Source organism: Saimiri boliviensis, chromosome 14 (genome assembly GCF_048565385.1).
Source record: "Saimiri boliviensis isolate mSaiBol1 chromosome 14, mSaiBol1.pri, whole genome shotgun sequence".
Taxonomy (NCBI): Eukaryota; Metazoa; Chordata; class Mammalia; order Primates; family Cebidae; genus Saimiri; species Saimiri boliviensis.
Window position 1 is genome coordinate 32337869 of NC_133462.1, and position 27733 is coordinate 32365601.

Consider the following 27733-nt stretch of genomic DNA (forward strand, 5'->3'; position numbering starts at 1 on the left):
CTCTCCCCCGCAGAGTCTCGCTGTGTCACTCAGGCTGGAGTGCAGTGGCGTGATCTTGGTTCACTGCAACCTCCACCTCCCGGGTTCAAGCGATTCCCCTGCCTCAGCCTCCCAAGTAGCTGGGATTACAGGTGCTCGCCACCACACCCGGCTAATTTTTGTATTTTTAGTAGAGACAGGGTTTCGCCATGATGGCCAGGCTGGTCTCGAACTCCCAACCTCAAGTGATCAGCCCACCTCGGCCTCTAAAAGTGGTGGATTACAGGCGTAAGCCACAGTGCCTGGCCAGAAGAATTCAGCTTTCTCTAGGGAGGAATCTTTGGTGGACTGCTGGTTGAGGTTTATGCTTAATGACGCTATAGGCTCGTGCTGGACAAGGTCTCCCGGGCAGTTTAAATTTAAGCTGAAATCATACTTGCAGACTGTTTTGCTTTATTTTCCTCTCACCCTGAGAGATGTAGTCTTTTGAGGGCTCCACATATGCAAGGGGGAGCTTTTTACCATTTCCCCTTTTTATATCATTCCTAGGCTTAGAGTTTTTGGTTTTTTCCCTGCAATCACAAAACCATTAAAACAGAGTTTCACATTTTCCTGATTTGAGAAGTGTCTTCAGAGAGAATGTATAATTTATGTCATTTTATCTCTAGGTTTCTGTTTTTATTTGAATGCTGTTTGTGTGATTTTTCACTGTCTTTTCTTATTTTTTTCTTTTCTTTCTTTTTCTTTTCTTTTTTTTTTTTTTTGAGACGGAGTTTCGCTCTTGTTACCCAGGCTGGAGTGCAATGGCGCGATCTCGGCTCACCGCAACCTCCGCCTCCCGGGTTCAGGCAATTCTCCTGCCTCAGCCTCCTGAGTAGCTGGGATTACAGGCATGCGCCACCATGCCCAGCTAATTTTTTGTATTTTTAGTAGAGACGGGGTTTCACCATGTTGACCAGGTTGGTCTCGATCTCTCGACCTCGTGATCCACCTGCCTCGGCCTCCCAAAGTGCTGGGATTACAGGCTTGAGCCACCGCGCCCGGCTCTTTTTTCTTTCTTTCTTTCTTTTTTTTTTTTTTTTTGAGATGGAGTGCAGTAGCACGATCTCGGCTCACTGCAACCTCTGACTCCCTGGTTCAAGCTATTCTCCTGCCTTAGCCTCCCAAGTAGCTAGGATTACAGGCATGCACCACTGTGCCCAGCTAATTTTTGTATTTTTACAAAAATACAAAACGGGTTTCACTGTGTTGGCAAGGATGGTCTTGATCTCCTGACCTCATGATCTGCCCACCTTGGCCTCCCAAAGTGCTCGGATTACAGGAATGAGCCACCATGCCTGGCCCATTTTATTTTAAATTCTGGGATACATGTGCAGGACATGCAGGTTTGTTATATAGGTAAATGTGTGCCATGGTGGTTTGCTGCACCTATCAATCCAGCACCTAGGTATTCAGCCCAGCATGCATTACCCTGATGAGCCAGTTTCTTTCTTTCTTTCTTTCTTTCTTTCTTTCTTTCTTTCTTTCTTTCTTTCTTTCTTTCTTTCTTTTCTTTCTTTCCTTCTTCCTTCCTTCCTTCTTTCCTTCCCTCCCTCCCTCCTTTCTTTCTTTCTTTCTTTCTCTTTCTTTTTTTTTTTTGAGGTGGAGTCTCACTCTGGCACCCAGGCTGGAGTGCAGTGGTGTGATCTTGGTTCATTGCAAGCTCCGCCTCCTGGGTTCAAGCAATTCTCCTGCCTCAGCCTCCTGAGTAGCTGGGATGACAGGCATGCACCACCATGCCCGGCTAATTTTTGTATTTTTAGTAGAGATGGGGTTTCACCATATTGACCAGGCTGGTCTTGAACTCCTGACCTTGTGATCCACCCACTTCAGCCTCCCAAAGTGCTGGGATTACAGGCGTGAGCCACCACGTCTGGCCAGGAGCCAGTTTCTTAATGCATAAGTCTCACCATAACTCCGACTGGGATATTGTGTTAGCTATAATTGACAGTGAGCAGACTGGGGCTGAGAGCTACCAGGGGCACTCGGCTTGCAAGTGCCTGATCTTGCCTTTTAATTTAGATTTATTTTCACTCTCTCTTACTCCATTGTCTCACTACGAATGGTCACTCTCACCTCTTTGTGAAGCATTTTGAAGCTAAACTCTGTGCTGTCAACATGTGCAAGGGAAAAATATTCAATTACAAGCATTTACACATGTTTCTTTTTGAGACAGTCTCACTCTGCCACCCAGGCTATAGTGGCACAGTCTCAGCTTACTGCAACCTCCGTCTCCTGGGTTCAAGTGATTCTTGTGCTTCAGCCACCCAAATAGCTGGGATTACAGGCATGCATTTTTTTTTTTTTTTGAGATGGAGTCTCACTCTGTCGACCACACAGGAGTGCAGTGGAGCAATCTCGGCTCACTGCGACCTTCCCCTCCCAGGTTCAAGCGATTCCCCTGCCTCAGCCTCCTGAGTAGCTGAGACTACAGGCGCCCTCCACCACACCCAGCTAATTTTTTGAATTTTTAGTAGAGACAGAGTTTCACCGTGTTAGCAAGGATGGTCTCGATTTTCTGACCTCATGATCCATTCATCTCGGCCTCCCAGAGTGCTGGGATTACAGGCGTGAGCCACCGTGCTGGGCCAATTTTTGTATTTTTAATAGAGATGAGTTTTTGCCATGTTGGCCAGGCTGGTCTTGAACTCCTGACCCCAAGATATCCGCCTGCCTCAGCCTCCCAAAGTGCTGGGATTACAGGTGTGACCCACCACAAATGGCCATAAGCATTTACAATTCTCATCTCTCTTAAATCTTCAGCAAGATTTAAGGCTTGCTGAAGCGGGATTGGACTGTAAATGGAGAACATAGCCTATAGATAGGCCTGTACAAGAAAGGATATGAATGACCCCAAGGTGTTGTGAGAGTGACAGGAAAATAAAAATAGCTGCCACAAGAAGCAGGGCACTTGGAGGTCGATGAAATGATGAAAAAGGTTTTTAAGGAAGGTTAGCAGCATAATCTCCTTGGTGACCCCGAGAGACCTTCAGCAAAGCCCTATGTTACTTTTCAAGGCTTTTTAGCATTAGATCTAAGGTTTTTGCAAAGCGATGCTTGGTTTATCTCCAGGTTGCAAAGAATACTGTGATTCCCTTCCTGCCAATGTATCTGTAACAGTCCTCACTTGTTGACTTGGGTTGCGCAGAGCAATGATTCTCAACCTTGAACATGCTTCAGGGTCTCCTGGAGGGCTTGTTAAGACACAAAAAGCTGGCCAGCATAGTGGCTCACACCTGTAATCCCAGCACTTTGGGAGGCTGAAGTGGGGGAATTGCTTGAGACAAGGAGTTCAAGACCAGCCTGGCCAACAAAGTGAGACCACCCCTCCCCACCCCACCATGATCTACAAAAAAAATAAAACAATTTTCTGCTCATGGTGGTATGCACCCATAGTCTCAGCTACTCAGAAGGCTGAGGTGGGAGGATCCCTCGAGTCTGTGAGTTCCAGACGAGCCTGTGCAACATAGTGAGACCCCCATCTCTACAAAATAAAAAATTATCTGGGCATGGTGGCATACATCTGTTAGTCTTAGCTACTTGGGAGGCCAAGGCAGGAGGATTGCTTGAGCCCAGGTGTGGGAGACCATCTTGGGCAATGTAGAGAGACCCCTGTCTCTACAAAAATAAAAGTTGCCAGGCACGGTGGTATGTGCCTGTCATCCCAGGTACTCGAGAGGCTGAGGTGGGAGGATCACTTGAGCTTGGGAGGTCGAGGCTCCAATAAACTATGATCATGTCACTGTACTTTAGGCTGGGCAACAGAGCAAGACCCTGTCTCAAAAACGAAAGCAAAAAACAAAACAAAAAACTCCCTCCAAACCCATCGCACACAAAAAGCTAAGCCCTTTCTCTGAAGTGTCTGGTATAAGAACCAGCATATAGAAAGATCTGTACAAGAAAGGATATGAATGACCCCAAGGGCACTTCTAGACAGTTCACAGAGGATGCTGGTGCTTCTAGCCCACGGACCACAGCTGGGGAGCTGCTGCATTGGAGAAACCTCTTTTTCGAGACCTCTCCTATCTGTGCAAATGTCTTGCAACTGGAGACCCTCAGTAGTTTTCCTCCACATGTCCTGCCACAGAGGGTCTGCCCTCTGCGTGCTTTGTCCACTTGGAGTCTAGAATTGGTCGCAGTCTCTTCTCTCTCTCTTTTGGCATCCAAGGAGCCAGATTCCTCTCCTCCACCCCATCCACCGTCACCCCCCAGCTCAATCCCTTCCCCATCCCTCATTTGCTCACCAGGATGGCATCACCAAGGGAAGTGTCTCAGGAAGCCACCTTCTCACCAACTGCTAGAGGATTCTGAGGTCAGCAGTAAACCCCCAGGAAAGGCATGAGAGGCTACTCACCTGTGATTGCTGGGGTGAGCCTGATGTCTATGGGAAGGACTCATATGTGTGTCCCCCTAAGATTGGGAAGGTGAGTGGGGGGCTAGGGACACAGCAGGGTGTTTATGTTCTGGGGATTCTAGGAGACTTCATCCCCATAGCTCCTTGTTAAGGAAGAGGATGCTAATTATTTTGTTTCTCCTCTTTGCTACATGTGACCTGTTCTTTTGGAGGTGGGTATGCTTTGGGATCATGGGGTGGGTAAGAAGAGGAAACAGTCTCCAGGGATTCACTCTCACTAGGACATCTCTCTAGAGTCTCCTCCCAGCTCAGACTGTGCTTCATGGAAGCAGGGAGGTCTGGGAGGTCCCTGCCCTCAGTAGGGCACTCAGATGCCTCAAGCTGAGAGGTCCTTTCATTCATTGCATCATGGAAGAAATTGTTTGGTTCATTAATGAAAGCTCCAGAAAACTATGAAACTATCAATAAGTAGACATTGAATAAATACATTTATCAAACACTTTAGAGATGGAGTTTCACTCTTGTTGCCCAGGCTGGAGCGCAATGGTGCAATCTCGGCTCACTGCAACCTCCACCCCCTGGGTCCAAGCGATTCTCCTACCTCAGCCTCCCAAGTAGCTGGGATTATAGCCATGTGCCACCAGGCCCGGTATTTTTAGTAGAGACAGGGTTTCTCCATGTTGATCAGGTTGGTCTTGAACTCTTGACCTCAGGTGTTCTGCCTGCCTCGGCCTCCCAAAGTGCTGGGATTACAGGCATGAGCCATCGTACCCTGCCTTTTTTTTTTTGAGTTTGAATGTCACTCCGTCACCAAGGCTATAGTGCAGTGGTGCAATCTTGGCTCACTGCAACCTCCACCTCTCAGGTTCAAGTGATTCTCCCACTTCAGCCTTCTGAGTAGCTGGTATTACAGGCGCCCACCACCATACCCAGCTAATCTTTGTATTTTCAGTAGAGACGGGGTTTCACCGTGTTGGCCAGCCTGGTCTCAAACTCCTGACTGCAAGTGATCTGCCTTCCTCAGCCTCCCAAAGTGTTGGGATTGCAGGCGCGAGCCACTGCGCCTGGCCCATAAATCATTTTTTAAAAATAGCTTTTTAATTTAAAACAGTTCTACACATTAAAAAAAAAAAAAAAAAAAAAAAGGTTTTGCACAGGTTGAACACAAAGTGCCTGGAGGTGGTGGTGGGAAGATCAGGTCATAGGAGGGTGGCTCAGGTGCCCCAAGCATTGGCCAGGGGTGATTTGGATTGTATCAGAAATATCAAGTGATAATGACGGAAAAGGGAAAAAGGACGGAAACTGGTTGCTATCCCAGAGGGAGGGGCAGAGGGCTCACCCAGCCATCCACGGTGGGATCCATGCTACCGATTCTTGGCAAAGGCTCCCCTAACTCCCTCCCGCCCGGGCCCCGCCCCTCCCGCCAGGGCCCCGCCCCTCATCCCGGGCCCCGCCCTCACGCAAGCGACCGAGCCAATGGGGCGCGGTAGTTGGTTCGGGCACGGACGGGCGGCGGAGGCTGAACTGGAGGCGGAAGGAGGCGGCAGCGGAGGGGTAAATGGTGGCGCCCATCCTCCTAAGAGTGAGGGTGCCGCGGTGGGAGCTGGTGGCCCGACACCCGTGTGCACCGCCGGAATCTTGCTCTCCATCTGCGCCTACCATGTGGAGCGGGAGGAGCGGGACCCCGAGCACCCGGCCTTCTGCGACCTGGGGCCCTGGGTGAAGTGCTTCGCCGCCCTTGCCTCCAGGTAGCCATTGGGGCGAGGGCGGAGGCTCGGGGAGGGGAGCGCACGGCGGGAGCTCGGGCCTGGGCCGTCGGGGAACGGGCCGCGGGGGAACGGACCGGGTAGGGGCCAGGGCCAGGCGGGGGACGGCGGCTTGGCGCTCTTGCCCTAGGGGCGGCCCGAATCCAGGCCGCGCGGCGGAGGTGGCGGGGCCACGAGGCCGCCAGGGCGCGATGAGGTGATAGTGCAGCCGGGAGGCCGGGGCGGTCGGGGTGCGGTCGGGCGGGCGGGAGCTGCGCTGGGCTGGAGCGGAGGGTCTGAGGAGGGCGGGTCCCGGCCAGCCTGACAGGTTTCCCGGTTCTCGGGAGGCGGGCCGGGGGTGTCCGCCGCCCCCGCGAGGCCCCCGACCACCTTTTGTCCCCCCATCGCTGCAGCCGACGCTTTGGGGCCGGCGCGGACTCAGGGTGCTTGCGTTTCCCAGTGTCTTCCTGGGGCTGGGACAGGTGTTTCCGAGGTCAGGCTTCTTTGTACTCCAGCGCTAGTGAGAATTTGCAGACTGCTGGGACGGTGACATTTGCCGGCAAACACGAGTTTGACTCTACTCTGGAAGAAGATCCCGGTACTTAACATACCTGATTTCTTGGATTTTCCCCTCGTATATTTCAGTGTGCCAGGAGGGGGAAATGGTCTGAGTTTGTGTCTGAGTTTAAGCTTCATTGGAGTAAAGGACCAGTATGTTATGTGTATGGTGGTGGTTTACGCATTGGGATGACTTTTAAACGTTATTAGTATAATAGGATAGATACCCACAACAGATTAAAAACGCACGCTTTGCTGAACTTGAGCGATTGGTTTGTGTTACTGATCATTTCAGTTTTTTTTTTTTAATGTTGTAATTGGTTTGTCTGTTACGTTTTATTTTAACGCATTAAATTTTTCTAGGCAAGTTACTTTGAAAAAGGGAGGAATTTACATTTTAAATGTGGCTGCTGTTTTTTGTTTTTGTTTTTTGGGGGAGAATGAAAAACAACAGCAGTTGAAGGAATGATTTCAGAATAGATAGATTACGATTTTAATAGAGACTATGTCTAATATTTAGATTTTTGTTAATATGTTTGTTAACAGTACTCACATTTGAGCAATTTCTTCCCCTCCTGTTGATTGGTAAATTGGTATGTAGACAGAAATGTATAGCTCACTAGTTTATTTCGACTCACATATTGTTGATTACATGAACAAGTTAGCATTGGAGTTTGTCTTGTTATTGGTTACAAGGGGCAGGGTGCAGATCTTTCCACTTAGCCTTCTCATGGACGAGATACTCTATCTCATTTGCTCATTTTTTTTTTTTTTTTTTTTTTTTTGAGACAGAGTCTTGCTCTGTCACCAGGGTGGGGTGCAGTGGTGCAATCTCAGCTCACTGCAACCTCCGCCTCCTGGGTTCAAGCGATTCTTTCGCCTCAGCCTCCCGAGTAGCTGGGACCACAGGCGTGTGCCACTATGCCCGGGTAATGTTTTTGTATTTATAGTGGAGACGGGATTTCACCGTTTTGGCCAGGATGGTCTTGATCTCTTGACCTCGTGATCCGCCCGCCTCGGCCTCCCAAAGTGCTGGGATTACAGGTGTGAGCCACTGCGCCCGGCCCTCTCATTTGCTGTTAAACCAAAATCCTGTAGCTTTTTACAGGGGAAATAATTATCACGTGGCCAAGTGAAACATTTTGAAAATGCGTTTAAAATGTAGGTATTAGTTTACAGGGGAAAATACATAGATGTGACAAAAAGCTCACATTTGTTGTTGGTGGTTATTCTGAACCAAGGTAATAGGCTGATTAGACTCTCAGATACCCTCTGAGAAATATTGAGTGTCTTTTATGCAAAATGTTTTTATGTTGTTTTCACTTTGGGAAAGGACTTTTAATCTCATAAATACCTTCCACCTGAAGTTAATTGAATAAATGTGTAAGGAAAACGTGTAGCAGCATATTTCAAGTATTTAAGAAACAAGAACTAAAAATAACTTTTGATCCTAGGTTAATATGGAATTTAAGCTAAGCAGAATTATTACCAACTTTAGATTTTTTTTTGAAACAAGTAGTCTAAAATAAATGGGCCTTTTAACATTGGGGCATGGAAGGAGTACTTTACTGTATGCTTAAGTTCTTAAAATTGACTTTTTTTTGGCTGGGCGCGGTGGCTCAAGCCTGTAATCCCAGCACTTTGGGAGGCCGAGGCGGGTGGATCACGAGGTCAAGAGATTGAGACCATCCTGGTCAACATGGTGAAACCCGTCTCTACTAAAAACACAAAAAATTAGCTGGGCATGGTGGCACGTGCCTGTAATCCCAGCTACTCAGGAGGCTGAGGCAGGTGAATTGCCTGAAACCAAGAGGCGGAGGTTGCTGTGAGCTGAGATCGCGCCATTGCACTCCAGCCTGGGTAACAAGAGCGAACTCCGTCTCAAAAAAATTGACTTTTTTTTTTTAAAAAAAGAGAGTTTTGAACCATTTAATAAGCATACACTCTAAAGATACTCATAGTTATATATCCTGCAAGAGCTGCATATTTGTGCATCATAAAACATCAAGAAGATATTAAAAGTATATGTAAGTATATGTAAGACTAAAGGTAACTGGATCTCTTTATGGTTTAAATTTGAATTTGATATGTTGTGACTGAAAGTGTTGTTTCAGTGTGTAGCTGTGGACATAAAATAGTTTAACTTAGATGCTTGTTAAAGGATAGGTAAAATTAAGGTATGCTAATAAGAAGAGTAAATAACTTACTTGCTATCAATACAGTGAAATTAAGAAATTCATTCCGTTTGATCAGCCTGTATATAAAGTACTTGCAAAAATTAAGTAGTTTGTAAACTACTCATTTAATAAATTAATTTACAGGTCAACTTATTTTGGAAATAGTTTATAAACAGGCTGATCAAAACACATGTATATATACATATAATCACATATATACATATATAGACTAATTTTCATTTGGAAATAGGTTGACAAAACATTGAAAGTTTTTATTTTGTCAAGCTGAAAGAGACTTTAAATGAAAGCTGATTACTGGACACCTCAAGTTAGCTTCTTTTGAGTAGTGATTGCCATGTAGCAGTACTACTCAAAGATGGGACTCTTAGGAAAAGATAGTTCGAGCTCAGGCTGGGTGTGGTGGTTCACACCTGTAATACCAGCACTTTGGGAGGCCGAGGCAGGAGGATCACCTGAGTTCGGGAGTTTGAGACCAGCTTGACCAACATGGAGAAATCCCATCTCTACTAAAAATACAAAATTAGGTGGGTGGGTGTGGTGGTGCACACCTGTCATCCCAGCTACTCTGGAGGCTGAGGCAGGAGAATTACTTGAACCCAGGAGGTGGAGGTTGCAGTGAGCCGAGATCACACCATTGCACTCTAGTCTGGACAGGAGGGAAATTCTGTCTCAAATAAATAAATAAATAAGAAAGTTTGAAGCCACTTGGCTTCAAACCACTTGGCTCACGCCTGTAATCCCAGCTCTTTGCGAGGCTGAGATGGATGCATCATCTGAGGTCAGGAGTTTGAGACCAGCCTCACCAACATGAAGAAACCCTGTCTTTACTAAAAATACAAAATTAGCTGGGTGTGGTGGTGCATACATGTAATCTGAGCTACTCAGGAAGCCGAGACAGAAGAATCAATTGAACCTGGGAGGCGGAGGTTGTGGTGAGCCGAGATCGCACCACTGCTCTTCAGCTTGGGCAACAAGAGTGAAACTCCGTCTCAGAAAAAAAGAAAAAAGTTTGAGGCCAGAGAAAAGTTAACAGATGAAAAAGATTCTGAAGAGAGTCCTCTTCCAGGGTCCAGTGTCAGCACATGGTTTTGGATTGCTTATACTCAACTTTATTCTCGTTTCATATCCCCAAATGTCCTAATCCAAACAGAATAAGGTAGAGGTTAAAGAGAGAATCTTGAGGGGGCATGTGTTATCTGTGTGTTTTGGCTTTTTTTGCCTGTCTGTGTCTTTGGATTGGGAGATTTAGTCGATTTAAATTTAGGATTAATAATAATTTATGTGAGTTTACTACTGCCATTTAATGTTAGCTGGCTGTTTTGCCCCTTAGTTGATGTAAATTCTTGATTATGTTGAAGCTCTTTACTTTTTGGTATTTTTTAGAAAGCCTGATACTGGTTGTTCCTTTCTATGTGTAGTGGTTCTTTCAAAAGCTGTTGTAAAGCAGGCCTGGTGGTGATGAAATCTCTGAGTGCTTGCTTGTTCACAAAAGATTTTATTTTTCCTTCGCTTATGAAGCTTAGTTTGGCTGGATGTAAAATTCTGGGTTGAAAGTTCTTTTCTTTAAGGATGTTAAATATTGGCCCCCACTCTCTTCTGGCTTGTAGGGTTTCTGTTGAGATATCTGCTGTGAGTCTGATAGGCTTCCCTTTATGGGTAACCTGACCTTTTTCTCTGGCTGCCCTCAGTATTTTCTCCTTCATTTCAACCCTGGTGAATCTGGCGATTATGTGCCTTGAGGTTGGTCTTTTTGAGGAATATCTTTGTGGTGTTCTCTGTATTACCTGGAGTTGAATATTGTCCTGCCTTGCGAGGTTGGGAAAGTTTTCCAGAATAAGATCCTGAAGCGTATTTTCCAGCTTAGATTGATTCTCTTCGTCACTTTCAGGTACACCTATCAAACGTAGATTAGGTCTTTTCACATAGTCCCATATTTCTTGGAGACTTTGCTTGTTCCTTTTTATCCTTTTTTCTCTAATCTTGTCCTCTCGTTTTATTTCATTAAGATGGTCATCGACCTCTGATATCCTTTCTTCTGCTTGATCAATTCGGCTGTTAAAACTTGTGCATACTTTGCGAAGTTCTCGCGTTGTGTTTTTCAGCTCCATTAATTCACTTATATTCCTCTCTAAATTGTGTATTTTTGTTAACATTTCGTCAAACCTTTTTTCAAAGTTCTTAGTTTCTTTGCATTGGGTTAGAACAAGTTCTTTTAATTCCCAGAAGTTTCTTAATCATCCACCTTTTGAAGCCTGCTTCTGATAATGGAACACAGTCGTTCTCCATCAGGCCTTGTTCCGTTACTGATGAGGAATTGTGATCCCCTGTAGAGGGAGAGGCGTTCTGGTTTTGGGTATTTTCAGCCGTTTTAGGCTGGTTTCTTCCCTTCGTTTTAGATTTATCCATCTATGGTCTTTGTAATTACCGTCTTTGTAATTGGGTTTCTGAGTGGACGTCCAACTTGTTGATTTGCAGCGCTAAAATTTGAGCAACCCACTGCCCTGGCCAAAACAGCAGTGTTAAGATTGATGGTGCTTTTCTGACTCTGCACCAAGAACCGCCAAACGAAGGCAGCGGCAAAACCGCCTCGCCGGCCCCAGGAGTCGCGCTGGCAACCCATGGGGCTCCTCCGCTGGGAATCTCCTGGTGTGTGAACCAGAAAAATTCGTCTGAAAATGTGGTGTCCTCTCATTCTCTGCGCTTTCACTGGGAGCTACAATCCTGAGCTGCTAGTGATCAGCCGTCTTGGATCTCTCTCACAAAAGTTCTTTAAATGGAATCATTTAGTTACATTAAAAAGTTTACTTTCCTCACGCCTGTAATCCTAGCACTTTGGGAGGCTGAGGTGGTTGGATCACCTGAGGTTAGGAGTTCAAGACCAGCCTGGCCATCATGGTGAAACCCCATCTTTAAAAAACAAAAAGTTTACTTTCAAATCAGGCTGGCTAACATGGTGAAACCCTGTCTCTATTAAAAATATAAAATTAGCTTGATGTGGTGGCGTGCACGTGTAATTCTAGCTACTCCGAAGGGTGAAGCAGGAGAATCACTTGAACTCAGGAGGCAAAGGCTGTGGAGATGGTGCCATTGCACTCCAGCAGGGCTACAGGAGTGAACCTGGGAAGCAGGGAGCCAAGCGTCACTGCACTTCAGCCTGGGTGACAGAGGGAGACTCCTTCTCAATAAATCAATAAATTAATTAATTTTCTGTTTTAATTTTTTTTTTTTTTTTTTTTGAGACAGAGTTTCGCTCTTGTTACCCAGGCTGGAGTGCAATGGCGCGATCTCGGCTCACCGCAACCTCCGCCTCCTGGGTTCAGGCAATTCTCCTGCCTCAGCCTCCTGAGTAGCTGGGATTATAGGCACGCGCCACCATGCCCAGCTAATTTTTTGTATTTTTTTTAGTAGAGACGGGGTTTCACCATGTTGACCAGGTTGGTCTCGATCTCTCAACCTTGTGATCCACCCGCCTCGGCCTCCCAAAGTGCTGGGATTACAGGCTTGAGCCACCGCGCCCGGCCTTCCTGTTTTAATTTCTAATGTGATAAATTTAATAGCTGTAACCCATGTTAACTAAAGCATTTTAGAATCTCAATAGTTTGCAGGAATGTCAAACCAAAAAGAGAATCACTCGTCTAGTTTTATGTCTTGCTATCTAGTGGATAATAAATCTTGGTATGTGTGGTGCTGTGCCATGTGCATTTCGCCACATACATTTTAGAACCAGCTGTGATGTTCCACAAGAATACCTGTTAGGATTTTGATTGGAATTGTCTTGAATCGGTTCGGAATAATGGGAATTTTTTGTTTTGTTTTTAGTTACACCTACTGTAATGGGAATTTGAAATCTTTATAGCATTGAATCTTCTGATTCATAAACACGATTTCTCCATGTGTTTGGATCTTTAATTTTTTTCTCAATATTGTTATATAATTTTCTGTATAAGGCCGGGCGCGGTGGCTCAAGCCTGTAATCCCAGCACTTGGGGAGGCCGAGGTGGGTGGATCACGAGGTCGAGAGATCGAGACCATCCTGGTCAACATGGTGAAACCCCGTCTCTACTAAAAAAAAAAAAAAAAAAAATGGCCGGGCGCGGTGGCTCAAGCCTGTAATCCCAGCACTTTGGGAGGCTGAGGCGGGTGGATCACGAGGTCGAGGGATCGAGACCATCCTGGTCAGTATGGTGAAACCCCGTCTCTACTAGAAATGCAAAAAATTAGCTGGGCATGGTGGCACGTGCCTGTAATCCCGGCTACGCAGGAGGCTGAGGCAGGAGAATTGCCTGAACCCAGGAGGCGGAGGTTGCGGTGAGCCGAGATCACGCCATTGCACTCCAGCCTGGGTAACAAGAGCGAAACTCCGTCTCAAAAAAAAAAAAAAAAAAAAAAAATACAAAAAACTAGCTGGGCGTGGTGGTGCGTGCCTGTAATCCCAGCTACTTAGGAGGCTGAGGCAGGAGAATTGCCTGAACCCAGGAGGCGGAGGTTGTGGTGAGCCGAGATCGCGCCATTGCACTCCAGCCTGGGTAACAAAGCGAAACTCCGTCTCAAAAAAAAAAAAAAAAAAAAAAAAAAATTCTGTATAAAGGTTTTTCACATTTTCCAAACAGAATTTTTGAAGGAAAAAATTCTACTTAGAAATAAACTGGCCAGGCACAGTGGCTCATGCCTGTAATCTCAGCACTTTGGGAGGGAGGCCAAGGTGGGAGGATCACTTGAGCCCAGGAGTTTGAGACCAGCTTGGGCAATACAGTGAGACCCTATCTCTAAAAAGAAGTAGTAAGATAAACTGAATAATTCACAAGAATTAACAAGAAAATGAAAGGTACTTCTAAAAAATATTATACAACTTTACTGAAGCTCATAAAGAATTGAATAAATGCTAAAACATTCTGTTCTTGAATAGGATAGCTCTCACACTGATAAGATGTTGGTATCCCCTCTAATTTGCTGTATTTTATATTGTTAGAAAGACACTTTTTTTTTTTAAACCTTTTATGATTTCTAAAGTTAAGGTATGCCTTAAAACTAACGACAGGTACTTCTGGCCATGTAGTAATTATGAAGATAGGTTAGGAGCATCTTAACCAATTTATTTTACATAACTTTCCTTTCATTATAAGCACAAGTCAAATGTGATATGAAAATAGAAGCGTTTAAGTCTAAAGAAGCTCTTTCAATTGGCATAAAATAACCATGCATCTTCTTAAATTTAGTGAAGTAGGCCAGGCACAGTGGCTCATGCCTATAACCCAGCACTTGGGTTGCTGAGGTGGGAGGATTACTTGAGGCCAGGAGTTGGAGACAAGCCTGGGCAATATAGTGAGATGCCATCTCTGGGGGACGAAAAAAAATATATATATAGTAAAAAATATATGTGTGTATATAGACACACACACATAATTTGCGAATTTAAAGTAATCTCCATTAATAATAGGCTTTTTAAAACTTGATTCTTATGTGAAAGAACAAAAATGAAATTTTTTCACAAAAATTATGAAACTGTTCATGAAGGGGATATTAGTGCTATCAAATATTAAAGTGTATGTTGAAGCCAAACCAGTTTGAGCATCAGATCACTGGCGCAGAGTTGAGAGCACTGAAGTAGCCTCATTTATAGGAATGTTTTGTGTGGTCAACAGTGGTATATGATGAAAATAGTGAATTCTTTAGTAAATAGTACTGGATGAACTGAGTAACCATTTGGGAAAAAAGAGAACTAGCTTGCTACTCAATTTTTTTTTTCTTTTTTCTTTTTTTGATATGGAGTCTCTTTCTGACCCAGGCTAGAATACAATGGTGTGATCTTGGCTTACTGCAACCTCTACCTCTCGGTTTCAAGAGATTCTCCTGCCTCAGCCTCCTGAGTAGCTGGGATTACAGGCATCTGCCACCACACCTGGCTAATTTTTTTTTTTTTTTTTTTGAGACGGAGTTTCACTCTTGTTACCCAGGCTGGAGTGCAATGGCGCGATCTCGGCTCACCGCAACGTCCGCCTCCTGGGTTCAGGCAATTCTCCTGCCTCAGCCTCCCGAGTAGCTGGGATTACAGGCACACACCACCATGCCCAGCTAATTTTTTGTATTTTTAGTAGAGACGGGGTTTCACCATGTTGACCAGGATGGTCTCGATCTCTCGACCTCGTGATCCACCCGCCGCGGCCTCCCAAAGTGCTGGGATTACAGGCTTGAGCCACCGCGCCCGGCCTGTTTTTGTTTTTAGTAGAGACAGGGGTTTCACCACGTCAGCCAGGCTGGTTTTGAACTCCTGACCTCAAGTGATCCACCTGCCTTGACCTTCCAAAGTGCTAGGATTAGAGGTGTGAGCCACCAAGATTGCACCACTGCACTGTGCTCCAGCCTGGGCGACAGAGCGAGACTTCTTGTCTTAAAAAAAAAAAAAAAAATGCAGGCAATCTAGACGTGGCAAAAACTCTAGTGTAAACAAAATTGGGACTCTAGTGATAAGCTGGGAAAAAGTAGTTGCCATGCAGCCTGTTCAAAGGGCTAATTTCCTTTAGAAAGCAGGATCGCTTGCCGATAGACAAGGCCAACAGCTCATTAGACAAGTGGGCACGTTAAAGACAGTTCAAAGGAAAGACAAGTGGCTTTCATACATAACTGTATGAAATGTTCCTCAGTTTCAGTTGGTATAAGAGAAAAGCAAATTGGAACTGTACTAAAAGCATTTAAAAAATATCCGATTAGCCAAGATTAAGAACTTTGATTCGCTGTTGGCTAAGGTGTAGGAAAATAGTCGCTTCCATGTATTAATGGTAAGATTCTAGACTCTATGGAGAGCAATTGAATAATATTTATTAAAATTTAAGAATGCACGTACCTTGTGTAGTATAGGTAAGTTTAGATAAGTTGTGATATATTTACATAATGGGATATTATAGAGCAGTAAGAATGAATGAATTACAATTCAGACAGCATGAATGACTCACAAACATAATGTTAGGTGAAAGAGCCAAACACAGAAATACATGTTCAAAAACAGACAAAATGGTTGTATTAGAAGTCAGGGTAGTATTACTCTTGTGGAGCTCACTGGATGGAGACATGAGGGGCTTTTGGAGGCTTATAATCTTGTTATTTTTGTTCTTTGTCTGTGTTAGGTGGGATTATTTTGGGAAAATTCATTGAGCTATGAACTTAAGAATTATGTACTATTCTGAATGTATCCTATACTTCAATACACATTTTTATGTAAATAAAAATAGCGTGCATACATGTAGTCACACCTAAAGAATGCGCATAACTTTTTGTTTTAGAAGTTTTATCCTAGGCTTATAACATATATTAACACACACTCTTGCATATGTGGGGGTTAAAAATAGCATGAAGGTATTCATTGCTGTGTTTGTAAGCACAAAAGTTCGTATAAAACCTAATTACTCGTAAGTAGGGAACTGGTAAAATAATTGATATAGTCATATGGTGGAATAGTAGCAGCTCTTAAGAGTTGCTTGATATGAAGTAATTTAGTAAGGTGTCTAAGGTATAGTAAATGAAAAGACGAAAAGTGCGTGAACAGTACATGTAATATGGTACTATTTGTGTATGGGTGTGTTTTATCTCAAAAGGAATATATTTGCAAACATACGTAGATATAATATATTTGGAAAGATAAGACTATATCCTAACACTGGCTGTCTCTGAGGAGTGGAACTGAGTGGCCAGAAGGCACAATTGGGTGATACTTTCTATACTAATTTGTGACTTAAATGTTTAATTGTGATAAAATGCATATACCAAAACTTACTACCTTAAAACATTTTTAAGAGTCCAGTTCAGCAGTGTTAAGTATATTTATATCATACAACCAGTCTCCAAAACTTTTTCATAGCCATTAAACAAGTACTTAATACTTCCCCCTGCCCTCGGCAGTCACTGTTCTACTTTCTGAGTCTATCAGTTGGACTGCTCTAGACAGCTCATGCAAGTGGAATCATGCAGTATTTGTCTTTCTGTAACTGGTTTGTTTCACTTAGCACAATGTTCTCAAGGTCCATACTATTTTGTGACTTTTGAATTCTGTACATTTTCAAAAGAGCATTAAAGTAAAAATACATGACATTATTTAGAGCTGGTTAATTACATGGTAAAAAGTTGATGGCTGGTGTGTCTTTTTCATTTCAACCAATATTAAATGCCAGTTTGGGCAGCAAACCAAAGCGTCACTTGAAGCTGGGTTTATGACATGTTTTTCCTTTTGTCCTCTATGGGTACCCCCAAAACGCAGGCTCAAGTCCCCAGCCTCTTGACTCTGCTCAGCGTTTTCCCCCCTTGGCTTACTGTCCAACTTTGGCCTGCTCTTCCAAATCTCCCTCTTTTCCCCAGGAACAAGCTGCTTCTATGTCAAGGGTATGGCTTCCTCCTTGCAGATTTTCCTCACATCTCTGACCTTGAAAAAGGGGGTTTTTTCATTTTGCTGGCTTTTTAGTGCGCCTTTGAGATCATTATTCTAAAGCCCTCTGTAATAATATTGTTTCACATGGATTGAAATTCATTGTTTACAGTAGGATTTTTGACTAGATGTGGGAACAGAAGAACAAGTTGAAATGACCCTGAAGCTTACGGGAGGACTGGGTATCATTAACTGGCACAGAGGGAGAAAGACAGGCTCTAGGTGGAAGATATGTGACTTGCTTTTGAAAATAGTGGTGTGAGATTCTGGCCTGCAAAAACAACTGGAGTGACGAGCTAGAAATGGGGACTTAAAAAATAGGGTGGGGGTGTGTGTGTGTGTGTGCGCGCGTGCACATGTGTGTGTGTATTGAAAATACAGAAAAATAAAATGTTACCCATAACACAGATCATGATTCTTAATACTTTAAGTGAATTAACTTCTGTTTTTCTCCTCTGGTTGTATGTGTATAAAAGTATTTATATAGCTAGTGTGGTGGTTCACACCTGTAATCCTAGCACCTTTGGGAGGCTGAGGCCAGTGGGTCACTTAAGGCCAGGAGTTCGAGACCGGCCTGGCCAATGGTGAAACTCCACCTCTACTAAAAATACAAAAATTAGAGCTGGGTGTGGTGGCATGTGCCTGTAGTCCCAGCTATTTGGGAGGCTGAGGCACGAGAATTGCTTGAACCCTGGAGGCAGAAGTTGTATTGAGCCAAGATTGAGCCACTGAACTGCCTGGGTGACAGAGCAACACTCTGCTCAAAAAAACCAAACACATTACATATATTTATATTTATATGTATGCATACCCACCCCCCATATACACACACACTTTAAAATGTAGAAATTATATTTTGTATTCACCCTTTTCCCCCTCTGTAAGTGAAGAAGCCCAAGGCCAGTTGCATAGTACTTCTGTTAAGAGTTGGCTCCAAAAGAGGTGATGAATGAATTTGTGGGATTGTTGAAATTGCACAGGGTGAGATCCTACACAGAGGTAGAAGAAAATATGGCAAGAATAGGATTTTGGAAACATGCCTAAACTTTTCTGAAACTTTCAGGATTCAAGAATCAGAAATCATAAAGAGGTGGGAGAATTAAGAGTTTCGTGTCAAACTGAGAAGAGCAGAGCACATTCCAAGAAAACAGGAGGAAAAATATTGCTTGGCATTATAAAGAGGTAGAGCTTGATGAAGACTAAGCCTTGAGATACTAAATTGAGGGCGTAATGGCGGGCACATGCTTGTAATCCCAGCGCTTTGGGAGGCCTAGGTAGGGGGATGCCTGGAGTCCAGGAGTTTGAGGCTGCAGTGAGTTACGAGCCGCTGCACTCCAGCTTGGGCAAGAGTGAGACCCTGTCTCAGAAGAGCAACAACAAGATACAAAATTGAGAAACTGTTACTTGAATACATACTTGAATATATATTCTGTCCAGCAGTGATGGAATAACAAGGACTGGATTTACCTTGCTATTTTAAGCAACCAGAAAACTGGACAATATACGAAATAGCAATTTGTAGGCATTGGGTGATGGGCAACGCAAGACTGTTGTCACTGAAAGGTGGAAAACAAACCTGCTGAGCTGTGTGGTTGCCCCAGTTTATCATCTGGAGGTAGTTTTCAGGCTGCAGAGCAGGGATGGTGAACCTAAATAAAGCCTGGTGTCTTACTGAATTGAGAGGACAAGATGGGGATTGGTGGGGAGGAAAGATTATCGTAATTTGTGGGGCAGAGTACCAGAGAAGTGGGAGTTGTACACAGAACTCCAGAGAAGGTGGAGGAGTCTCCTGAAGGCAGGTTGAGTCCTGATCTACACATGCATGACAGGAGAGCACCTGAGGCCAGAGAAAGAACCCCACTGGAAAGGAGCAGGCCACACGATTCCTGGAACTCTCACAGAGCTGGAATAGTCTGTGTTGCCATTAGCCAGAGTATATACAAGGGCATCAAAAGGGCATGGCATTTTGTAGTGAGGCTAAGTTAGCCCTAAGTTAAATGCTTCTCTGGACCTACTCAAACAATGAAAAAGCAAGTATTGGAAGATTTAAAGATTTATCTCACGCAGCCAATTGAAAGAATCTTACCTGTGTGTGAGAGCAAAGTCCAGGGCTATTTAAAGGAATATACAAAATCCAAAACACAAAACTCATAATGTTAGGCATTCAGTAAAATGACCAAGCATGCAAAAAACCAGAAAAATGTGACATAATCAGGAGAACAATCAACAGAACTAGATTCAGAAATGACAGAGATGATGGAATTAACAGACAAAGACATAAAAACAGCAATTATAAATATGCTCTCAGTTCAAAAAAGTAGAGGAGATGGTTAACATAATGGGAAGAGAACTGGAAGGTTTATTTTTAAAAGACCCAAACAGAACATCTAGAATTGGAAATACATTTTGAAGTACAATGATGGCAGTAGTTGAGACACTGCACATGAGTGAACTTCAAGACAGCAATAGAAACTGTCCAACATGAGGACATAAAGAAAAATGGAAAAATTGATAGAGCATCAATGACTATAACAAAGACAGTTGTTAGAGATAGAAACAGTCTGACATATATGTAATTGTAGCCCCAGAAAAGAGGGAAAGGGGAGAACAGAAAAAAGATTGTAAAAAATAATGACCAGGACATTTCCAAATTTGATGAATACTATAAGCCCACGTATTTAAGAATCCCAAGGAGAATAACTATAAAGGTAACCACACCAAGGCACATCATCATCACATTGTTGACAACCAATAATAAAGAGAAAATCCTGAAAGCAGACAGAGAAAAAATACACATCACGTACAGAGTAACAGAGATAAAAATGACAGCAGACTTCTCTTTTTTTTTTTTTTTTGAGACGGAGTTTCGCTCTTGTTACCCAGGCTGGAGTGCAATGGCGCGATCTCGGCTCACCGCAACCTCCGCCTCCTGGGTTCAAGCAATTCTCCTGCCTCAGCCTCCTGAGTAGCTGGGATTACAGGCACGTGCCACCATGCCCAGCTAATTTTTATTTTTTTAGTAGAGACGGGGTTTCACCATGTTGACCAGGATGGTCTCGATCTCTTGACCTCGTGATCCACCCGCCTTGGCCTCCCGAAGTGCTGGGATTACAGGCTTGAGCCACCGCGCCCGGCCTAACAGCAGACTTCTCATCAGAAATTTGGCAAACCAAAATACAATGGAGAGACCTCTTTAATTTAATTTTGTTTCCCCCAAGACGGAGTCTCACTTTTGCCCAGGCTGGAGTGCAGTGGCATGATCTGGGCTCACTGCAACTTCTGCCTTCTAGGTTCAAGTGATTCTCCTGCCTCAGCCTCCCAAGTAGGTGAGATGACAGGCTCATGCCACCACACCTGGCTAATGGTTTTGTATTTTTAGTAGAGGCAGGGTTTCACTATGTTAACCAGGTTGGTCTCAAACTCCTGACCTCATGATTTGCCTGCCTTGGCCTCCCAAATGGCTGGGATTACAGGCGTGAGCCACTGTGCCTGGCCTGGAGAGACACCTTTAAGGTATTTTTTAAAAAAATCTTACTGGGGCTGGGTACAGTGGCCAACACCTGCAATCCCAGCAGTTTGGGAGGCTGAGGCAGGAGGATTGCTTGAGTCCAGGAGTTCGAGCCAGCCTGGGTGACTTGGCAAAACCCTGTCTCTACAAAGAATACAAAAATCAGCCAGGCATGGCGGCGTGTGCCTGTGGTCCCAGCTCCTTGAGAGACTGAGGTGAGAGGATTGCTTTAGCCTGGGAAGCTGAGGCTACAGTGAGCTGTAATTGAGCCACACTGCACTTTAGCCTGGGTGACAGAGCGAGATCCTGTCTCAAAAAAGAAAGGCCTACTAGAACTTGTTGCCAGCTGACCTCCACAAGAAATGTTGAAGTTGTTCAGGCAGGAGGCAAGTGATTTAAAATGGAAATTTAGATCGTCACAAAAGATTGAGAAGTGCTAGAACTAACTGTGGAAGTAAAAATAAGACAATTTTTTTCCTTTTTAATCTCTTTAAAAGTCTCTTGTATTGAAGGTGATTGCTAACAGGTACAGGATTTCCCTTTTTGCGTGATGGAAATGTTCTGCAATTAGTGGCGATGGTTGTACAACATTGTGAATTAAAGAAATAGTAGCTTTGAAAAGATAGTTGTTTAAAGCAAAAATAATAATGCATTATAAGTTTTATAACACACGGGAGTAAAAGGTATGACAATAGCACAAAGAATGGAAGGGGATCGGAAGGGGTGTAAGAAACCTTAGTAAGGATTTCTTTCTTTCTTTATTTATTTGACAGCATCACTTTGTTGCCCAGGCTACAGTGTGGTGGCACAATCCCTGCTCACTGCAACCTCTGCCTCCTGGGTTCAACAATTCTTTTTTTTTTTTTTTTTTTTTTTTTTGAGGCGGAGTTTTGCTCTTATTACCCAGGCTGGAGTGCAATGGCGCGATCTCGGCTCACCGCAACCTCCGCCTCCCGGGTTCAGGCAATTCTCCTGCCTCAGCCTCCTGAGTAGCTGGGAACACAGGCACGCGCCACCATGCCCAGCTAATTTTTTGTATTTTTAGTAGAGACGGGGTTTCACCTTGTTGACCAGGATGGTCTCGATCTCTTGACCTCGTGATCCATCCGCCTCGGCCTCCCAAAGTGCTGGGATTACAGGCTTGATGGGTTCAACAATTCTGCCTCAGCCTCCCAAGTAGCTAGGATTTCAGGTATACACCACCACACCCAGCTAATTTTTTTATTTTTAGTAGAGATGAAGTTGGACCATGAGGCTGGTCTGGAACTCCTGACCTCAGGTGATCCACCTGACCTCAAGTGATCCGTTTTTCTCAGCCTCCCAAAGTGCTGGAATTGCAGGCGTGAGCTACCATGCCTGGCAGAAACCTTAGTGAGGTTGTTAAGCTATACGTGAAGTAGAATTGTCAAATTTACATCTAGAAAAGTAAAACAATTTATGTTCCCATTTCAAATGTGTAGGAGTGCCAATTTAACCATATCCTTGTCCATGTGTGGTATTCATTTTAAAACATTGCCACCCAGATTTTTAAAAAACTTGATTACCCCAGGCAACCAATCCTCACCGTGCTTGAAGGATACTATCTTTATTTCTGAAATCTTTGAAATTCTGTCAGAATCTCTTTGCCTTAAATTTGGCTAAAACATAAAATGTACACATTTATCTTTTTCCTTTCCTTCTCTTCCTGCCCCCTTTCTTCATAAGCATAGTTTTGTTCAGTCATTTCTTTGGTTACTACTTCAGCTTCATTCGTTCTAGAATGTGAATGTTGTGAAGGCACCTTCCGTGTCTCTCTGATTCTTTACTGTATCATGACTGTAGTAAACTAGATGCTCAATACATTTGTCAAAAAAAACACAAAATACTGTTTTCTTTCTATACACAGTATTGGTAAGGCTGATCTGTATATTTGTAACATTTTTTCTTTCATCTTGTTAATCTATTTTGTCCTTTTGATTCGAGTTGTGGGATAATTCATTTACTGATTTTTTTATGTTACTAATTTCTGTTTGGTAATATTTCATCTGCTGCTTACTGCTTCTGCTGCTGTTTTAAATTTGGCAGACCATGCTTTTTATCTCTGAAATATTTTCTCAGATTATTCTGATTTCATTTTGAAAGATGCATATTCACTCAAACCTTGCATTTTATTATTTTTCTTCAACTTACACCAGATACTGTGAGACTGTCAAGTTTAAATCTCTTTTTCAGCTCTAGGGCATTTAAACTTTAATATTCGTGTGTTTAAAACCCATTAGGACTTGGAAATGAAAGAAAATGGAGTACCCATTTCTTCCTTCAATCCAGCCACCTCAACACACAATTAAAATGTGGTATTAGGGCTGCACACAGTGGCTCACGCCTATCATCCCAGCACTTTGGGAGGCTGAGACAGGTGGATCCTGTGAGCCCTGAAGTTTGAGACCAGGCTGGACAACATGGTGAAACCCCATCTCTACAAAAAAAATTAGCCACACATGCTGGCTGGTGCTTGGAGGCTGGGGTGGGGAGGATTGCTTGAGCTCAGGAGGATAAGGTTGCAGTGAGCTGCAATCGTACTCTAGCCTGGGTAATAGGGCAAGACCCTGTCTCAAAAAAAAAAAAAAAAAAAAAAAAGTACCATGAAATTTTTGTTAATGTAAGGTTAGGTCTAAGAGTTTTATTTCCAAAGATTATCATGTGGAAGTAATCTCTAGACATTTTTGACTTCCTGGCCTATTTTGTAAGACCCCCAGAGGTGCAGAACTGGATCAGGAAAATAAGCAGAGCTTGAATACACACTGCCATTTTTGAGAGGAACACGAATTCGGAACTCTAAAGAATTGGAGTTATTTCTTTCCTTAATTGCACTTTGGAGCTTGGCCCTCGGGATGAAGAAATGAATGTGAGTTCCTCTTCTCTAGGTGTCCAGTCTAATGCTAGACATACATGGTAATAAGCACAGTCAGTGTGAGAGATCAGTGGTGTGAAGGTAAAGGAGAAGAGATCCATAATTCATGGTTGATGTTTTCCACTGAGGGGCCAGTGTGGATCACCTGAGGTTGGGAGTTCGAGACCACCCTGACCTCGAACATGGAGAAACCCCATCTCTACTAAAAATCCAAATAAAAATTGAAGAAAAGAAAAGAGTTCGTCAGTGCACCGTGGTAAAGTCAGGGGACTAGAATGTAAAAGAATGTGGTATACAATGCAGAATGCAGGGGCACTGGAGCTAGAAGTGATCTTAGGGAACATGGAGTCACAGAAAAGCAATGAGATGCCATTTCTTGCTCAACTCCAGTCCACTGGCAGCAGTCACCTGGAGGGCTGCTTGCATGTAACTCACCATGAGTGACTATGGGTGTCAGCTGTGTGCATGAGAAGGGAGGGCAGGGCCCAGTATTTGACATGCTTGGGATCTAATCCTTTCATTTTTCATATGACAAAATCTAGAGCCAGGGAGGTGAGCTAACCGGCTTCCAGGTCACACTGTGAGCTGGCAGTAGAATGTGGCGGGTGACCTGACTCCCAGAAGAACATTCCTCTAAGCCAGGGGCTGGCCAAGGATGGACTGAGGTCCATATACGGCTCATGAGCTCAGCATGGATTTCATTTTTTAATTTTTTTGGAGACAGTCTTACTCTGTTGCCCAGGCTGGAGTGCAGTGGTATGACCTCGGCTCAAAGCGACCTCTACCTCCCAGATTCAAACAATTCCCGTGCCTCAGCCTCCCAAGAATCTGAGATGACCGTCATGCTCTACCGCACCCAGCTAATTTTTTTGTGAGGGACAGCGTCTCACTCTTTTGCCCAGCTGGGGGTGCAGTGGCATGACCTTGGCTCATTGCAGCTTCCACCTCCTGAGTTCAAGTGATCCTCCTGCCTCAGCCTCCTGATTAGCTGTGACCACAGGCATGCACCACCGTGCCTGGCTAATTTTTTTATTTTTAGTACCCGACTGGGTTTCACCATGTTGGCCAGGCTGATCTCAAACTCCTAGCCTGAAGCAACCCGCCTGCCTCAGCCTCCCAAAGTGCTGAGATTATAGGCATGAGCCATAGCGCCCAGCCAGATTTCCTATTTTTAACAGTGGAAAAAAAAAAATTACATGACACATGCGAATTCTGTAAAATTCAAATTTTGGTTTCTCTAAATACATTTTTACAGGAACAGTCACACCCTTTGATTTCTGTATTATCTAAGGCTGCTTTTCCACTATGCTGGAAGAGACAGGTTTTGTGACAAAGGCCGTATGGCCCGGAATGCTCAAAGTGTTTCCGGAAAAAGTTTCTTTACTCCTACCTTCTTCCAGTGTCTCTTGAACTTTAATGTCCACACACACCACCTAGAGAACTAGTTACAATTCAGGTTCTGTTCCAGTGGATCCGGGCTGAGGCCTAAAATTCTGCACTGTTAACAAGCACCAGGTGATGCCATGGCTGCTGGTCCATGGACCACACTTCGAGTAGTGAGGATCGACTCCAGTGTGTCTCTACATGTCGACCTGAAACAGCAGCAGCAGTACCTGTGTTAGGAATGCAGATACTCAGGCCCCACCCAGACCTACTAAACTGAAAATCTGGGTGGGGCCCAGCAAGCTGTGTTTTGCAGTCACAAGCTATCGGCCAACGCAGTGGCTCATGCCTGTAATCCCAGCACTTTGGGAAGCTGAGGTGAGCAGATCACCTGAGGTCAGGAGTTTGAGACCAGCCTGGCCAATATGGTGAAACACCATCTTTACTAAAAAATATTTTTTAAATTAGCCAGGCGTGGTGGTGCACGCCTGTAATCCTAGCTACTCAAAGGCTGAGGTGGAAGAATCGCTTGAACCTGGGAGGCTGAGGATGCAGTCAGTCAAGATCATGCCACGGCACTCCAGCCTGGGAGACAGAGTGAGACTCCATCTTAATCAATCAGTCAAATATAATAAGCTATCCAGGTGATTCTGATGCAGGCTTAAATTTGAACACCATCTCTCCTGCAGGTCCAGACTCTGAGAGATTTTACGTAAGAGTCAGAAAATTCAGTGTGAGTATGAACATGCTTTCACAAATGCTGAAAAGGCTAGAACTTCCTTAAACATTCCACCTGCAACTCAGCTAACGTGAAGCAGGTGTTAGTTTAACAGAAAAGTTTCGTATTTATAAAAATGTTTAATGCTGCTTCACAGAAACTTACCAGAAAAATTTGGCCACCTGACCGAGAAGGAATAGTTGTAATGAGAGCAACATTACAAGAAGAATGACACAGTTAATACTAAAAAGACGGGAAGAAAAAACACGGCATGATCTGAAGTTGTTGTTCACCATAAACTGTATTTAACTGTGCTTAAAAGGAAATTTCCATAGTCCCTTTCTATATGGTCTGCTGATGTGGGGCCAGCTTTGCAAAACAGTTGCACTGTCTTTTTTTCCTTTTTTTGAAACGGAGTTTTGCTCTTGTTGCCCAGGCTGGAGTGCAATGGCATGATCTCGGCTCACTGCAACCTCTGCCTCCTGGGTTCTAGCGATTCTCTTGCCTCTGCCTCCACAGTAGCTGGATTACAGACACAAGCCACCACACCTGGCTAATTTTGTGTTTTTAGAAGAGACGGGGTTTCATCATGTTGGTCAGGCTGGTCTCGAACTCCTGACCTCAGGTGATCTGCCCCTGCCTCTGCCTCCCAAAATGCTGGGATTGCAGCTGTGAACCGCTGTGCCCCGCCTGCACTGTTGTCTTTAAACTTTTCAAAGCCAGGTAGGCGGGGATAGACCAGTCACCCTACCCCAGGACAGGCACCAGAACATGGATCATAATAGTAAAAAACAGGGAACAACCTGTTTTTGCAAGAAATGGGAGAAAGGTAATGGGCATTTCCACATGCCCAACAAGCATGCATCATGATCACAAATGAAGCAAGCCAGGCATGGCAGCGGCGCACCTGCAGTCCCAGCTGCTTGGGAAGCTAGAGTAGGAGGAGGATTGCTTGAGCCCGGGAGTTTGAGGCTGTAGTGAGCTATGATCACACTACTGTACTCCAGCCTGGGGGACAGAGCGTGACTCCATTTCAAAACAAAATCCAAAAAAAAGCAGATCAGAATGAACCTGGATGATACAGTATTAACTACACAAAGAGAACTCTGTGTCAGTATGATCCCATTTAAGTCTGTCAGAATATTTTTAAATCCCTGTATGCTTGTACATTTTCTTGTAAAAGCGTACACAGAACTGTCACTTCGGAGGAGAGGAGCTGATGGAAGAGAAGACAGTATACTTTCATTTTATATCTTTCTGTATGATTTTTTTTTTTTCTTTACAGTGGATGACAAGTATTTGTTCAGCACCTGCTCTGCATTGTTTTATGTACTGAGGACACAGCAGTCCACTTGGAGCTGACGTTCTAGTGGGGATAGAAAGAAAGTAAAGTACATTTTTAAAACTACTTTTTTTTTTTTTTGAGACAGGGTCTTGCTCTGTTGCCCAGGCTAGAGTGCAGTGGCTCAGTTTTGGCTCACTGCAACTTCTGCCTCCCAAAGTTCAAAGGATTCTTATGTCTCAGCCTCCTGAGTAGCTGGGATTATAGGTATGCACCACCCGGCCCAGCAATTTTTTTTTTTTGCCAGGTTGGGCAGAGCGGTCCCAAGCTCCTGGCCTCCAGTGATCCACCTACCTCAGACTTCCACAGTGCTTTGATTACAGGCATGAAACACAACACCCAGCCCAAAATAAGTAAATTTTAGAATATGTTTAGACCATGCCGTAACTGTGGTCTAAACAGACTTGACATGTTGTCCACGGGACACTGACAGTCCACACTTTGTGACCAGTTGGTGACAAAATAAGGAGGCAGCACTGTAATGAAGATCAACTATGGCACCAAGCGTGCCATTCAGATCAGCTCACTTTTTTTTTCTTATAAAGCTTTCTTAATACAGGAAGCAGAAAGCATGGGTTTCCATCCTGGTACCGGTTTCCATCCTGG

At 44.1% G+C, this 27733-nt stretch overlaps 1 protein-coding gene across 10 annotated transcripts in view; it reads left to right on the forward strand.

The window, feature by feature from the left end:
• Window positions 1-5875: 5875 nt before the first annotated feature.
• LOC120362790 (multidrug resistance-associated protein 1-like) overlaps window positions 5876-27733 on the forward strand; it is a 60316-nt gene continuing 38458 nt past the window's right edge. For all 10 annotated transcript variants that reach the window (XR_012513424.1, XR_012513425.1, XR_012513428.1 and 7 more), the window contains exon 1: window positions 5876-6120. The gene's annotated coding sequence lies outside the window, so the exon portion shown is untranslated. The remainder of the gene's footprint in view (window positions 6121-27733) is intronic.